General features: G+C 37.1%; 1 protein-coding gene across 3 annotated transcripts in view; it reads left to right on the top strand.

Moving 5' to 3' along the window:
• MAVS (mitochondrial antiviral signaling protein) overlaps nt 1-15,525 on the top strand; it is a 243,496-nt gene that overhangs the window by 41,187 nt on the left and 186,784 nt on the right. The gene's annotated exons all lie outside the window — the stretch shown is intronic.

Here is a 15,525-nt window from a genome sequence, read left to right as displayed (position 1 = left end):
CACCCATGTTTGAAGTGATTCTAGGTATTAACTGGTTACCGGTACATAAATCAAATATAGATTGGACCACTCTGAGTCTCACGTTTCCTACCGCTAATTTTCATGAAACTTGTAACTTCAACACTACCATTCTACAGGTACCTGACAATAAAATACCAAACCATTACTTAGAGTACTCTGATGTTTTCAATAAAAAGGAAGCAGAGACTCTGCCCCCCCCCCCCCCCCACAGGGCTTATGACTGCCCAATAGATTTGCTTCCGGGAGTCTCTATCCCATTTGAGCATATTTACCCCCTATCTAAGCATGAATTGGAACACCTGAAGAACTATATAGAAGAGAATTTAAAAAAGGGATTCATTAGGCCCAGTACTTCCCCACCTGGTGCTGGTATCTTCTTTGTTACTAACAAGGATGGGTCCTTAAGACCTATCATAGACTATAGAGAGCTTAACAGACACACAAAAAAGAACAGGTACCCGCTCCCTCTTATCCCTGATTTAATAGAAAGATTACGAGGTGCCTCAGTTTACACCAAGTTGGACCTTAGAGGCGCATATAATCTTATCAGAATATGAGCTGGAGACGAATGGCTTACAGCATTTAGGACCAGATATGGCCTGTTTGAATACACAGTAATGCCATTCGGGTTATGCAAAGCTCCCTAGCTAAATCTTACAGGCTGTCAGATCTCCGTAGCTGACGTCATCCGCTACGGACCTCGCTTCCTCTCTCTCTCACACTGAGCGTACGCAAACTCTCTGATCTCCAGCGTATCCCCAGAGAGTATCTCCTACCAGCCTGCCTCTACTGTATCCAGGTATCAATACACTCACATATCTGCTCTCTGTATGGACTTGCCAGCAGACGATCTGTTGTTGCTCCTGTGATATCTTGCTCCTGATGACAGTCTCCCTCCTGTCTACAAAACTTCTGAATAACAGGTACACTTGCATTCTCTGTCTCTGAGTGTATAAAAGTCTGTTATGCACTTCGATCTTGAGAGGCTATATTAAGTCACAGAGATAACCCTAAAGCTTTCAAGTTGGTTACCTCCGTGAAACAAACAACATCTTTTATTATAAAAGTTATTCATAACGTTTGCTCAGGCTATTTAACCAATTAATAGACTCTGCAGGATAAAGCATAAGCAGGATATCAGTTTATAGTGGCCATAGCAGGATCATTAAACACAGCTTTATTACTTATGGACACAGCAGGTTCATTAATACACAGGGTCTTTACATGGCCATTCCAGAACATTGTACTTGTTCCTCTGCATAAATGCCAGAGTAGATTTTGAGCAGTGTTTTGGGTTGTTGTCTTGTTGAAATATCCAGCGTAACTTCAACTTTGTGACTGATTCCTCAACATTATTCTCAAGTATCTGCTGATATTGAGTGGAATCCATGGGCCCCATAACTTTAACAAGATTCCCAGTACCGGCACTGACCACACAGCCCCACAGCGTAATGGAACATCCACCAAATTTTACTGTGGGTAGCAAGTGTTTGTCTTGGAACGCTGTGTTCTTTTGCCGCCATGCATAACACCCCTTGTTATGACCAAATAACTCAATCTTTGTTTCATCAGTCCACAGCACCTTCTTCCAAAATGAAACTGGCTTGTCCAAATGTGCGTTTGCATACCTCAAGCGACTCTGTTTGTGGCGTATGTGCAGAAAAAGCTTCTTCCGCATCACTCTCCCATACAGCTTCTCTTTGTGCAAAGTGCGCTGAATTGTTGAACGATGCACAGTGACACCATCTGCAGCAAGATGATGTTGTCGGTCTTTGGAGGTGGTCTGTGGGCTGTTTTTGGCCGTTCTCACCATCTTTTGTCTTTGCATCTCCGATATTTTACTTGACCTGCCACTTCTGGCCTTAACAAGAACTGTGCCTGTGGTCTTCCATTCCCTCACTATGTTCCTCACAGTGGACACTGACAGCTTAAATCTCTCTGATAGCTTTTTGTAGCCTTCCCCTAAAACATAATGTTGAACAATCTTTGTTTTCAGGTCATTTGAGAGTTGTTTTGAGGCCCCCATGTTGCCATTTTTCAGAGGAGAGTCAAAGAGAACAGCAAGTTGCAATTGGCCACCTTAAATACCTTTTCTCATAATTGGATGCATCTGTCTATGAAGTTCAAGGCTTAAGAGCTCACCAAACCAATAAGCTCAAGGCTTAAGAGCTCACCAAACCAATTGTGTGTTCCATTTAATCAGTGCTAGGTAGTTACAGATATTCAAATCAACATAATGACAAGGGTGCCCAAATTTATGCTCCTGTCTAATTTCGTTTTGACTTAAAGAAATGTCAGAGCGCCAACTATAGAAGGCAGGGTCCCCAATTAACTAAAAACAAATTTCAAAGTATGGTTTCAAAATGTGTTTATTACAACACAATCAGAACAGTAATGTTTAATTTCTTCAACTGCAATAGCTATGTGTCTTGCAATACAGTTAGAACAGTCACATTAAGGCCCAGTATTGTGTTTATACAACATTGGATGCCAATATTAACATATAAAAAATGTATTAAAAAATCACAATCCTTTGGGTATTCAGGGTGTTAAAACAATAAAATTGGATAAAATTAAAATAATACAATCTTAATTTCCCTCATGGATCCATGTTTACAGTCTAAAGCTTATTTCAAAAAACAAGACACAAGGAAGAGGCGCCAATGGTGCAGATCAATGATGGTACAATATGGAACTGTAATGTGGCTAACACAGGGTACTCACATGTGTAAATGGCAATCAGTTATGCCAATAGAAACAGGCTGGATTTTATCAGCAGTCCAGATAGCTGGTCCTCAAGGCAGCTCTCTACCCACTTCCAAATGGAGACAGTCTGAAGAAATAAGCAATATATAGAGGCGCCAATAGTGCAGATCAATAGTGACTAGTGAGTGTTAATATCCAATTATATACACAGGGTACTCACATGTATGAAAGGCAATCTGTTATGCCTATTGGGACAGGCTGGATTTTGACAGCAATCCAGCTGGCTGATGCATACGATAAAGATAGACAACGATTGGTGTATATGATACACACCCCAAATGTAGCGTAGCAAAAAAAACATACAAAGCACTATGAGTGAATAAAAAGTAAAAACATATTTATTTAAAAATATATAAAAATTTGTTTACACTCATTAAAGTGCCAGCACAAATATGGCAAGTAGAGAAACAGTGCGACGCGTTTCTCAGATGAACTGTTTCCTCAGGCATGTTTCTCATTACTATTTTCATCCTTATATAGGGCTACGTTACTACAAACATCTAAAACCCCACCCCTTGCAATATTGAAAAAAAGGACCAATCCCAGACCTTCGTTTGGACAGCACCCACCCTGCTGTAGTGATATCAGATAATATTCTACTGAGATCGTTGTTATATGCTGTAAACATGAATCTATTAAGTGTGTTCTCTAATTGTTTATATATAGAGTTGATACATGGTACATGTTATATTGTTTTTATTGTTAAATAACTGTAATTGATCTGGCTCGTAAAAGTATCCCTCTGATTGGTTAATAACACTGTCTGTCACTGGTTTTAGAGTTGGCCGTCCATATTACTATCTGATTGGCCGATGCTGCCGTCAATCATCTATTGTGCGCGGCAAAAGAACAAGCCGATTCTACGTCAAACCCATAGCCGGATACACATCCAATGGGATCAATGCAGTCAGACAACACCCCTCTCCACGTCTACACTCATCAGCGTGTTGGCTAGCCCAGTGTAAACAAACAGTCTCATTGGTCCTATCTTGACAGACATATATAACAATGCCGTCCCTGCAAGCCGAATGACAACACCAGAATTGTAAAAGATCACAGGCACTTATGAATGCGATCAGATTTCGCAATTTATAATCATGTTGTTTTATTGCCCGCAAAGATGCAAGATACATAAGTCTCACTAGACTATCTGAAAACGTAGCAAATGTAAATACCTAGTTAACATTTCTCTATGCGCTAAACGTGTTCTCTTGATCACGTGGGACCTAAATAATAAAATACATGTAAGTTCACAATAATCGCTATCTATGCATGTATATTCTTTCAATCTCTAAAGAGATATTTAATATATGTTAACCTAACCTAGCAATCACCGCATCAGGGATTACCCATAGCGGTATTACCATGAATAGCCATTATTTATAATATTCCCTTTATGGACTGATTCTAATTCTAATATTAATAGTGAAAAAATGTGAGTATATATAAATAATAAGGGTATTCTCCTAATGTTATTCAATTATTATAGGATAACCATCTTCAAATAAATAGCTATGTGATTTTAATACTAAACATATAAGGAGGTTCAACCAAGGAACCATAATATAAGATACAAAACAAGTGCTTAATCCTCCTATTGATGGAGTGAAAGGTCAGAACCCAATGGCAGTGAATTTAAGCGTGCTATATATTCTAAAAATAGATATGTGAGTGAGGGGCTGTAATTATATAAATAATATTACCATGTGAATAATCTAAATGATTTAAATAATAAATGCTACCACCCTACAATATAAATTTGTACTAGTGAGTGTATAATCTTAAGTAATTACCATAATAGATATAATATTAATTATATAGAATCAGTTGAACAGCAGGGGGGATGTCACTAAACTCTGGTGTACAATGACTACCACAATCTATAAAGATCCAAAAGAAAAAAGAGAACCCATATGACCATACATGAACTTATTGTAGTTGGAGACTACAAAATACATGCCAAAAACTATACACATATGCAAGCCTAAACGCATATATATATCTACACATATACATATATATATATGTCCATTTAATGAACAAAGCTAGACAAATGCAGTCGAATCCAAAACTTCATTTAACCCAAAAGGGAAGAGTGTTTGGAATTTATAAATCCAAAATGTCTCTCTTTGTTTGAGACGGGTGAATCTATTATAATGATGACTACTGGGAACACTTTCCAACGGTGTAATTGTGAAGTGACACCTGCCTTGAATGCTTTTGTTGCATCTATGTCTAGAGACACTATGCTTAATTGATTTTTTAATGACATTCCTTTTGTGTTCCCCCCATCTAAGTCGAACCTTCCTGCAGGTGCGTCCAATGTATTGGACCCCACATACACAACTAAGTGCATATATCACATAGCTTGAATTACAAGACAGGTGCTCCATAATGCCATGTTCTTCACCTGTTGTGTGTGAGGTTATAAATTGTGTGCCGTGGGTAATTGATTTGCACATGTGGCAACGACTATGTCCACATCTATAAGTGCCATAACTATTGTGTATGTTCCCAATGCTGCGGTTGTGATTTTTATCTCTGATCTTTTGGGCTTTAGTAGGTTTCTTGGTCATGACAACCTTGCTAGGTGCCAATTTTTGTTTCAGGGTTGGCGCTCTCCTATAAAACATTATAAAAAAAATTATTATTTAGGTCCCACGTGATCAAGAGAACACGTTTAGCGCATAGAGAAATGTTAACTAGGTATTTACATTTGCTACGTTTTCAGACAGTCTAGTGAGACTTATGTATCTTGCATCTTTGTGGGCAGAAAAACAACATGATTATAAATTGCGAAATCTGATCGCATTCATAAGTGCCTGTGATCTTTTACAATTCTGGTGTTGTCATTCGGCTTGCAGGGACGGCATTGTTATATATGTCTGTCAAGATAGGACCAATGAGACTGTTTGTTTACACTGGGCTAGCCAACACGCTGATGAGTGTAAACGTGGAGAGGGGTGTTGTCTGACTGCATTGATCCCATTGGATGTGTATCCGGCTATGGGTTTGACGTAGAATCGGCTTGTTCTTTTGCCGCGCACAATAGATGATTGACGGCAGCATCGGCCAATCAGATAGTAATATGGACGGCCAACTCTAAAACCAGTGACAGACAGTGTTATTAACCAATCAGAGGGATACTTTTACGAGCCAGATCAATTACAGTTATTTAACGATAAAAACAATATAACATGTACCATGTATCAACTCTATATATAAACAATTAGAGAACACACTTAATAGATTCATGTTTACAGCATATAACAACGATCTCAGTAGAATATTATCTGATATCACTACAGCAGGGTGGGTGCTGTCCAAACGAAGGTCTGGGATTGGTCCTTTTTTTCAATATTGCAAGGGGTGGGGTTTTAGATGTTTGTAGTAGCGTAGCCCTATATAAGGATGAAAATAGTAATGAGAAACATGCCTGAGGAAACAGTTCATCTGAGAAACGCGTCGCACTGTTTCTTTACTTGCCATATTTGTGCTGGCACTTTAATGAGTGTAAACAAATTTTTATATATTTTTAAATAAATATGTTTTTACTCTTTATTCACTCATAGTGCTTTGTATGGTTTTTTTGCTACGCTACATTTGGGGTGTGTATCATATACACCAATCGTTGTCTATCTTTATCGTATGGATCAGCCAGCTGGATTGCTGTCAAAATCCAGCCTGTCCCAATAGGCATAACAGATTGCCTTTCATACATGTGAGTACCCTGTGTATATAATTGGATATTAACACTCACTAGTCACTATTGATCTGCACTATTGGCGCCTCTGTATATTGCTTATTTCTTCAGACTGTCTCCATTTGGAAGTGGGTAGAGAGCTGCCTTGAGGACCAGCTAGCTGGACTGCTGATAAAATCCAGCCTGTTTCTATTGGCATAACTGATTGCCATTTACACATGTGAGTACCCTGTGTTAGCCACATTACAGTTCCATATTGTACCATCATTGATCTGCACCATTGGCGCCTCTTCCTTGTGTCTTGTTTTTTCTACAGATGGTCTACATTTGGATCTTGTTAGAGAGCAGCCTTCTGGGATTTGACAATCACCTATCAACCTTTTTTGACCTGTGATAACCTTGAGTCCACTACCATCAATTGGACTGTATCTTATTGAGTTTGGGGTGGTAATATACCATTATTTGTGAATATTTGCCTACACTGATATTCTTGTATACATTGTTGGGTATATAACAACTATATATATCTTTAGTTTTTTTATATTAAGATGTTATCTTCTGCTGAAAGAAACCAACGTAGACTAAGTCACCAACAAGGGGCTAACTATATAGATCGTCCCCAAATCTAACATCTAACATCAATATAGAAAATTTATTCTCAAAATTAGAGGACCTACTAAAAACAGAACACAGACATTGGTGGGACATTGATTGCTTGAAAAAATATAAGGAGAAGAAGCAAATCCCCAGGGGCTTGAGACTATTTAAGAATTGCTCTTTTAAAAATGATTCCGATCTTTTAGCAAAGTGGTATGAAGCCCTGGATGATTGCTCCTTCCACCTTATTGATCTCCTCATTTCCCATAGGGAGAAACTGATAGGGGAAGTATCCACACAGATAGATGTGGTACAGAAAGATTTAGAACTACAGAAAGAACATTCTGAATACTCCAAACTTAACACACAGACGATAAAAGCAGTTGATGATTACCAACTAGAAATTATTACAAATAAGAACAAAAAATTAAAGACAGATGAAGAAGATTATAGTAAAGGGGAAGTATATAACTATACCCGTAATAATAAGAAGGATGACTGGTCTACAGTATCCTATAAGAAAAACAAGAAACAAGCGAATAGCCAAAATATCAATCAGGGTAGAAACAACCAGCCCCATATAATGAACAGCCAACAAAATTTAGGGTCAGGTAGGAACTACCACAATATGCAAAACAACAGATGGCAGAACAATGGGAACCAGCAGGCTGGAAGTCACCAGAATAAACAGACATTACAACAGGATAGATATACCCCTACACACCAACAGAACACATACCAAGAGTATGACAACCCCAACATGATCCCAGTACAAAGTAGGTTTCAGATCTTAAATCCTGAAAATCATATGGGACACCAGGGTATTGGGCAAAATTCCATCCAGAACTATGACAATCATGCCACTACCTCTAATGAGGTTTTTTTAGGGGCACCGAACCTTGCTCCCCTATGGAGGAGGAATCAGCAATTGCCCCCCAACCAATCTCAAAATGGGAAAAAAAGACCATTCCAAACTGGGACGGAGAGGTAGAGGCAAAACCAAACAAAAAGAGAAATTAGAGAAGTTGAAGAAAGGGATATACAACCTCTCTTCACATGCCCTATCCAATGATGAGATAAGGATCTTAGGTAGGGGTCTGTCCTTTTGCCCTCCCAACACACATGATCTATTCCATCTCTTTGTGGATCTCAATAAATATACCAGGAAATTGTCGCTAAAGAGGTATTTCGCTCTGAAGTCACTTAGGAAAAATAATATTGAGGGCTCACCAATATTACTTGACAGCCAGCAAAGTAGACATACAGGTCTTACCTTATATTGTGAAGCTGAACAACTCGCTGAAGAATTATTTGACACTGTAGTGCATACCTCTCTTGCCCCTCCATCGACCTTTAACCCCCCTAAGGATGACGTATCATACATAGACTTATTCCAACAATTGGTTTTGGATGATTGGGAAACTATTCCTAGTCATATTGTTGGAAAAAGGAAAATATGGCCAAATGAGGAGAGAGCCCTTAGATGCCTCACGGGTGACAAGAATATAGTCATACGTCAGGCAGATAAGGGGGGGGGGGGGGCGCTAGTAATTCAGAATTACTCAGATTACACCAGAGAAGCTGAACGTATTATATATGATACTAATTATTATAGGAAGCTAACCCAGGACCCTACTCTAACTTTTTCAAACAAACTCAAAAGAATTTTGGAGGAGGGTAGTACAAAAGGCATTTTAAATAAAAAAGAAAAGAGATATCTATTTCCTGACCATCCCAGCGTGCCTTACTACTATCACCTTCCAAAATTACATAAAAATGCAATAAATCCGCCGGGCAGACCAATTATAGCAGGGATAAACAGCATTACGGATAGGTTAAGTGAATATGTGGATACGTTCTTGCAGAAATATGTCCGGTGTCTCTCTTCATTTATCAAAGATACTACAGATCTGTTACAAAAATTGACTGAGATAAGATATAAAAAGAATTACATATGGCTATCTTGTGATGTGGGAGCCCTCTACTCTAATATTTCACATGAGTGGGGACTTAAAACCACATCTATGTTTCTGGATAGAGATATATATATGCCAGAGAAACAGAAAGAATATCTTATAACTCTCATAGATTTCATTCTTAAACATAATTATTTTCAATTTTTGGATCAGTATTTTTTACAGATCAAGGGCACCAGATTTGCCCCTAGCTTTGCGAACCTCTTTATGGGGATTTTCAAAGAAAATTATATTTACAATACAAGGTGCAGGGGCAATCTGGTGTTCTATGGCTGTTACATAGATGATTTTTGAAGGAACAGTTGAAGAAGCGCAGGACTTTGTCAATTTTTTGAACAGTAATAACATGGGTATAGATTTTACATCTAATATACAGACACAAACAATTGATTTTCTAGACATAGTACTTACTTGGGGTATAAATGGAGCTATTTGTACTTCCACTTACTTCAAGTCAGTAGACTGCAACAACTTCCTACATTATTCCAGTAATCATCTTAATAGTTGGAAAACTAATATTCCGTACAGCCAATTCTGCCGTATTAGGCATAATTGCAGTTCCATTGATAGTTATGACGAGCAGTCCCTCACACTTAAAGATAGGTTTAGAGAGAAGGGCTATCCCAAAGAATTAATTGAATATGGCTACAATAGGGAGAGATTGCTAGATAGAGGCCAATTACTCTCCGGGGAAGAAAAAGAAAATTCTAAAAAAGAGAAAACAAATAATGGTATACAGGGACAACCCCTTTTTGTAACTCAATTTAACTCGAATTATAAGGCAGTTAATAGAGTATTAAGAAAACACTGGCCCATCCTCCTTAGAGATCCTATATTAAAGAAAGTGCTGACTCCGCAACCTAGGATTGTTTATAGGAGAGCGCCAACCCTGAAACAAAAATTGGCACCTAGCAAGGTTGTCATGACCAAGAAACCTACTAAAGCCCAAAAGATCAGAGATAAAAATCACAACCGCAGCATTGGGAACATACACAATAGTTATGGCACTTATAGATGTGGACATAGTCATTGCCACATGTGCAAATCAATTACCCACGGCACACAATTTATAACCTCACACACAACAGGTGAAGAACATGGCATTATGGAGCACCTGTCTTGTAATTCAAGCTATGTGATATATGCACTTAGTTGTGTATGTGGGGTCCAATACATTGGACGCACCTGCAGGAAGGTTCGACTTAGATGTGGGGAACACAAAAGGAATGTCATTAAAAAATCAATTAAGCATAGTGTCTCTAGACATAGATGCAACAAAAGCATTCAAGGCAGGTGTCACTTCACAATTACACAGTTGGAAAGTGTTCCCAGTAGTCATCATTATAATAGATTCACCCGTCTCAAACAAAGAGAGACATTTTGGATTTATAAATTCCAAACACTCTTCCCTTTTGGGTTAAATGAAGTTTTGGATTCGACTGCATTTGTCTAGCTTTGTTCATTAAATGGACATATATATATATGTATATGTGTAGATATATATATGCGTTTAGGCTTGCATATGTGTATAGTTTTTGGCATGTATTTTGTAGTCTCCAACTACAATAAGTTCATGTATGGTCATATGGGTTCTCTTTTTTCTCTTTTTTCTTTTGGATCTTTATAGATTGTGGTATTCATTGTACACCAGAGTTTGGTGAAACCCCCCCTGCTGTTCAACTGATTCTATATAATTAATATTATATCTATTATGGTAATTACTTAAGATTATACACTCACTAGTACAAATTTATATTTTAGGATGGTAGCATTTATTATTTAAATCATTTAGATTATTCACATGGTAATATTATTTATATAATTACAGCCCCTCACTCACATATCTATTTTTAGAATATATAGCACGCTTACATTCACTGCCATTGGGTTCTGACCTTTCACTCCATCAATAGGAGGATTAAGCACTTGTTTTGTATCTTATATTATGGTTCCTTGGTTGAACCTCCTTATATGTTTAGTATTAAAATCACATAGCTATTTATTTGAAGATGGTTATCCTATAATAATTGAATAACATTAGGAGAATACCCTTATTATTTATATATACTCACATTTTTTCACTATTAATATTAGAATTAGAATCAGTCCATAAAGGGGATATTATAAATAATGGCCATTCATGGTAATACCGCTATGGGTAATCCCTGATGCGGTGATTGCTAGGTTAGGTTAACATATATTAAATATCTCTTTAGAGATTGAGAGAATATACATGCATAGATAGCGATTATTGTGAACTTACATGTATTTTATTATTTAGGTCCCACGTGATCAAGAGAACACGTTTAGTGCATAGAGAAATGTTAACTAGGTATTTACAATTGCTACGTTTTCAGACAGTCTAGTGAGACTTATGTATCTTGCATCTTTGCGGGCAGAAAAACAACACGATTATAAATTGCGAAATCTGATCGCATTCATAAGTGCCTGTGATCTTTTACAATTCTGGTGTTGTCATTCGGCTTGCAGGGACGGCATTGTTATATATGTCTGTCAAGATAGGACCAATGAGACTGTTTGTTTACACTGGGCTAGCCAACACGCTGATGAGTGTAGACGTGGAGAGGGGTGTTGTCTGACGTAGAATCGGCTTGTTCTTTTGCCGCGCTCAATAGATGATTGACGGCAGCATCAGCCAATCAGATAGTAATATGGACAGCCAACTCTAAAACCAGTGACAGACAGTGTTATTAACCAATCAGAGGGATACTTTTACGAACCAGATCAATTACAGTTATTTAACGATAAAAACAATATAACATGTACCATGTATCAACTCTATATATAAACAATTAGAGAACACACTTAATAGATTCATGTTTACAGCATATAACAACGATCTCAGTAGAATATTATCTGATATCACTACAGCAGGGTGGGTGCTGTCCAAACGAAGGTCTGGGATTGGTCCTTTTTTTCAATATTGCAAGGGGTGGGGTTTTAGATGTTTGTAGTAGCGTAGCCCTATATAAGGATGAAAATAGTAATGAGAAACATGCCTGAGGAAACAGTTCATCTGAGAAACGCGTCGCACTGTTTCTCTACTTGCCATATTTGTGCTGGCACTTTAATGAGTGTAAACAAATTTTTATATATTTTTAAATAAATATGTTTTTACTTTTTATTCACTCATAGTGCTTTGTATGTTTTTTTTGCTACGCTACATTTGGGGTGTGTATCATATACACCAATCGTTGTCTATCTTTATCGTATGCATCAGCCAGCTGGATTGCTGTCAAAATCCAGCCTGTCCCAATAGGCATAACAGATTGCCTTTCATACATGTGAGTACCCTGTGTATATAATTGGATATTAACACTCACTAGTCACTATTGATCTGCACTATTGGCGCCTCTATATATTGCTTATTTCTTCAGACTGTCTCCATTTGGAAGTGGGTAGAGAGCTGCCTTGAGGACCAGCTATCTGGACTGCTGATAAAATCCAGCCTGTTTCTATTGGCATAACTGATTGCCATTTACACATGTGAGTACCCTGTGTTAGCCACATTACAGTTCCATATTGTACCATCATTGATCTGCACCATTGGCGCCTCTTCCTTGTGTCTTGTTTTTTGAAATAAGCTTTAGACTGTAAACATGGATCCATGAGGGAAATTAAGATTGTATTATTTTAATTTTATCCAATTGTATTGTTTTAACACCCTGAATACCCAAAGGATTGTGATTTTTTAATACATTTTTTATACGTTAATATTGGCATCCAATGTTGTATAAACACAATACTGGGCCTTAATGTGACTGTTCTAACTGTATTGCAAGACACATAGCTATTGCAGTTGAAGAAATTAAACATTACTGTTCTGATTGTGTTGTAATAAACACATTTTGAAACCATACTTTGAAATTTGTTTTTAGTTAATTGGGGACACTGCCTTCTATAGTTGGCGCTCTGACATTTCTTTAAGTCTTTTACATTTTCCTGTTGACCACTAGGGGTCAACCTATCTGAGCTAAGGGTCATTTTCAGCAGGCGCTTGGTGAATTGGTTTAATAATTTCGTTTTGATGCATATTGCACATTTTCTGTTAATCTAATAAACCTCATTTCACTACTGAAATCTTACTGTGTCCTTCAGTTATTTGATAGATCAAAATGAAATTGCTGATCCAAACACCCATTTGTTTATAAATGAAAATCATGGAAATTGTCAGGGGTGCCTAAACTTTTGCATACAACTGTGTGTGTGTGTATATATATATATATATATATATATATATATATATATATTCACACATATATTTTAATTTATATACACTCAAAATAATTATACAAAGAAGCATGTATATTATTTATATTTGAAAACGAGGAGAAGAGCACAGACTCAAATGCGGAGTAAAAAGTTCTTTAATATTGGCGCACACAGGTAAAATGGCAACTCACAAGAAAGACAGTTAAAATCAACACAATGTGTTGATAAAACTTATCCCAAAAGCAGCAGTTCCGCGATCAGCAGCTTCCAACTCATCAACACACTCCAACAGTCCTGGGCAGTTATCAAAGAGACCTGGTCTGGGCAAGTGAACTGTGTTTTCAAAGTCCGTTTGGATTCCGTTTGTAGAAATGTCTGAGCTGGTTATATCTCTATTAGCAAACTAGTCCCAGACGCAGATAATGGGATAATATCACAAAAACCCTCGGCCCACAAACCAGTAGATTCCTAACTACGGTGGCCTCACAGGGTCAAAAAAGGGGAAAGGGGCGGTTGTCTATGCGTTTCCTACTGACACAGCGAGACTTTCTCAAAAGTAAAAATTCAGGGTGATGCAGTGCTCTTTATGAATGGTGTGACAGACACACTCCCACATATTGGACCAATAACGTCGGTCCTTGAAGGGGGAACAAATTACAAATTGTTTAATAATATCTCCCAGCGCTCATAATATCCCAAATGGGCTTTATGATAATGGGGTACCTAGCTGCCCCTGAAAGAAGTGATATGGTAGTTGAATATCAAAAAGCGCCTAACTGGAGGCTATGGGAGATGGGCCTAGGCAGAGTCTGATTTGCCTAACTCTCTATTGTGAACAAATTACAAACATTCATAAGGGGCATAGCGACATTAAAAATAATAAAATTACATTCAATTGATATTATATACCACTTGATGTAAACAACCACATTAGATATACAAATAAATATTCATAATAATGCATTTTGATAAAATAAGGATTGTTAAAAATAAATTGATACAATGTACAGTCTTACTGCAAATCCTAAAAACATTAAGAAGCTAATGTTGTAAAATACTACAAAAATATCAATACAGATACTTTTTAAAAAAAGTTAATAAATAGTCCATACAAATAACTAAATAAATAACCTTAAAGATATATCATAGGAAAGCCTGTATATCTAATTCAATATTTAACCCATTAGGTTCCAAACAGTTGAGAGTTTTTATCCAAAAGGTCTCTCTATTCCTAAATTTTAGTAACCTATTTGTATCCCAGATATTTGGTGCAACCCATTCAACAATTTTAATACTCAGATCTTGTGGGTTGCGATTATGATGTAAATTAAAATGATGAGATACACTGTGGTTCTCAAAACCAGACTCAATATTCCTGATATGTTCTCTAAGTCTATATTTAATTTTACATTTCGTGCGACCTATGTAAATATGCCCACATTTACAGATTAACTGATATACAACATATGTGGAGTGACAAGTACACCTACTATTGCATGTGTATGTTTTGCTACCATCATAATTACTAAGTGATGCACTATTATTTCCTATAAGGGGACACATAATACAATCTGATGTTTTGCACGGATACAGACCATTGGCTCCGCCACACCAACTAGTCAAAGAACCTACTTTATTTTGTTGTCTTAATTTAGTGGGTGCAATGTAATTTTTAATTCCATTGGGACAGTATCAAAGAATCAAACGAAACAACCACGAATATGGATGACTTTAATGAGGAATCCAAAATCCTTACCAATAAATTCTTGGAAAAAGGTTATAGTGTGGATTTGTTGGAGGATAGCAAAAACAAGGTAGCAAATATGAATAGGGCATGGTGTGGCGGAGCCAATGGTCTGTATCCGTGCAAAACATCAGATTGTATTATGTGTCCCCTTTTAGGAAATAATAGTGCATAATTTAGAAATTATGATGGTAGCAAATCATACACATGTAATAGTAGGTGTACTTGTCACTCCACATATGTTGTATATCAGTTAATCTGTAAATGTGGGCATATTTACATAGGTCGCACGAAACATAAAATTAAATATAGACTTAGAGAACATATCAGGAATATCGAGTCTGGTTTTGAGAACTACAGTGTATCTCATCATTTAAAGTTATATCATAATCGCAACCCACAAGATCTGAGTATTAAAATTGTTGAATGGGTTGCACCAAATATCTTGGATATAAATAGGTTACTAAAACTTAGGAAAAGAGAGA

Source organism: Bombina bombina, chromosome 2 (genome assembly GCF_027579735.1).
Source record: "Bombina bombina isolate aBomBom1 chromosome 2, aBomBom1.pri, whole genome shotgun sequence".
NCBI lineage: Eukaryota > Metazoa > Chordata > Amphibia > Anura > Bombinatoridae > Bombina > Bombina bombina.
Note: the sequence above shows the minus strand (reverse complement) of the source record. Positions and strands in the feature narration are given on the sequence as shown.